The sequence below is a fragment of the Amblyomma maculatum genome, chromosome 5 (assembly GCF_055883805.1).
Source record: "Amblyomma maculatum isolate TAMU_Amacu chromosome 5, ASM5588380v1, whole genome shotgun sequence".
Lineage (NCBI taxonomy): Eukaryota > Metazoa > Arthropoda > Arachnida > Ixodida > Ixodidae > Amblyomma > Amblyomma maculatum.
In genome coordinates, this window is record NC_139348.1 from 78,241,887 (window position 1) to 78,244,622 (window position 2,736).

Sequence of the window (2,736 nt, forward strand, 5' to 3'; positions counted from 1 at the left end):
AGGCGCGGTAACTGTCTCACTTGTTTTTCTGTGGACACCTGAAAATAGGAGATAAAAAAGAAGAGGGAGAGAAAGACGCGCGCCGCAACAGCCGTCCTCCACCACCACCGAAGCGGTGGCGGGTGCAATGACGACCTACAACAGACAAAAATCAGTGGAAGGCTAGCCCCCGCCGCAGGCGGCGGTCACCCACCTGTCCCAGGCCCTATGGAGGCGTAGAGGCGGCACTGACCATTTCAAAGAATGTTCCCACCCTCCGGAGTGGCGGAGTGGGGGCGCGCGCATCGAGGCACCCTACCACCTGTCCGTTAGACCACAGCGCACCTAGTGGGAGAAGCGCAAAACGCCCGGCGTGGCTACGAGCCACGCTACACTGTTGTTGTGGCTGTATAGGAAGAATGAAAAGAAAATGCACGGGCCTGCTACTGGCTCTGTGGCTGTTGTTGTTGTTGTGGCTGTAGGAAGGAGGAAAAGAAAATGCACGGGCCTAGCTGCTACTGGCTCTGTAGCTGAGCCACCTCCACTGTCTCGTGCAGATAGAAGAGAATATAGAGAAGAAAGAAAAGCAAGAGGGAAAGAAAGACGCGCGCCGCAACAACAGCCGTCGTCCACCACCAGCGGTGGCGTGTGCAATCACGGCCTACAACAGATCAAAAATCGGTGCCAGGCCATGGCCCCCGCCGCAAGCAGCGGTGATCCACCTGCACCAGCTGAGCCACTCCGCTGCCTCGTGCAGAGAGAAGAGAAAATAGAGAAGAAAGAAAAGAAAGAGGGAGAGAAAGACGCGCGCCGCAACAGCCGTCCTCCACCACCACCGAAGCGGTGGCGGGTGCAATGACGACCTACAACAGACAAAAATCAGTGGCAGGCTAGCCCCCGCCGCAGGCGGCGGTGACCCACCTGTCCCAGGCCCTATGGAGGCGTAGAGGCCGCACTGACCCTTTCAAAGAATGTTCCCCACCCTCCGGAGTGGCGGAGGAGGAGGGTGGGGGGGGGGGGGGCGCGCATCGAGGCACCCTACCGATGGGATGGATGGATGGAATATAGGAGCGTCCCCTTTGAAACGGGGTGGTAGCAGTAGCTATCATGCTCATTTTTCTCCATATATCTTAATTATTGATTTAGAATGGTTAACTAAACCATCATTCTATTTATTAAATTTTGCTCCTACATTACTAACATTATGTCACTTCTCTGCTTTTAAGCCACCAATCTTCCAGCCGTTTTTTGCTAGTTTCCACCGCCGGTTTATTCACCCGGCCACTGTTATCTCTAAACCCCAGAGCTTCAGGAACAGTGATTGCGCCTGCATCAACTTCCGGATGGATACCATTGCATTCGAGTATAATATGGTCAATTGTTTCACTGGAGTTTCCACATACAGCACATGCGTCATCTCTATTGTTAAACTTCTTTTTGTAGCTGCGTGTTCTAAGGCACCCTGATCTAGCTTCAAAAAGTAGGGCACTGCCTCTTGAGTTATCAAAGAAATCTTCCTTCCTGATCTGCATTTTCCACTTTCGGTGTAATTCCACACTCTGTTTTTTTTTTTTTCATCGAATTTATCCAATTTTTACCTTCTGTGTTTTTCACCTGTTGCTTAATGCTCCTTATTTCTCCGTCCTTGTTACTAGCATACTTACTAGTTAGTTTCCTAGTTCTTTTCCTCCATTGTGAGACCACCTACCACCTGTTAGACCACAGCGCACCTAGTGGGAGAAGCGCGAAACGCCCGGCGTGGCTACGAGCCACGCTACGCTGTTGTTGTGGCTGTATAGGAAAAAGGAAAAGAAAATGCACGGGCCTGCTACTGGCTCTGTGGCTGAGCCACCTCCGCTGCCTCGTGCAGACAGAAGAGAAAAAAAAATGATTTATTTATAGTATTATAGGAAGGGAAAGGCGCGGTAACTGTCTCACTTGTTTTCTGTGGACGCCGCAACCGCGCCGTAAGGGAAGGGAGGAAGGTGGGAGTGAAAGTGGAAAGAGAGAAAGAGGAGCCGTGGTGGAGGGCTACGGTGTAATTTCGACCACCTGGGGATCTTTAACGTGCACTGACATCGCACAGCACACGGACGCCTCTTCGTTTCGCCTCCATCGAAACGCAGCCGCCGAGGTCGGATTCGAACCCGGGTACTCCGGCACAGTGGTCGGGCGTCTTACCACTGCACCACACCGGCGTGCGGACATAATAATAGAAAACAGAGAGGAAAGAAAAAGAAGAGAAAGAGGCGCGCCGCATCTATGTCTAGGCACGGTGACTGCTCCAGCAGGAGGAGGAATAACTTTATAATGTCTGGCAGGGTTTAGCGCGACCCCCCACGGTCCCCCACGTGGGAACGTCGAGATCTTGTCTCTTCGCCTCCATGAGGGCCTGCTAGACGGCCCAGAGTTGTGCGTTGAGGCTGGAGCTGCGCAGAGCGGCTAACCACCTCGACGAGAGGATTTCGGGATGTGCTTAACCACTTTGCCTATTCAGCGAACCGAAGTTCGCGCGTTTCCCACATTCTGTTTTGGTCGTCGAAATTAGCCGCATGCCTTACCTGTCGTCCAAAATTATTTCTTTTTTACCACAAACAATTCCTAACTTAATAATTTTTGGTATAAAAAGTGGTTTAAATAATATTATAAACCATAATTGGTACGTTTTTGTTACAAAATACAGCGTGTTTTGTGTGGTACACGGTTATGTGGGTGGTGGGATCTAGCCTGCTGCGGTTGTTGTTGGCCGGCGGTAGA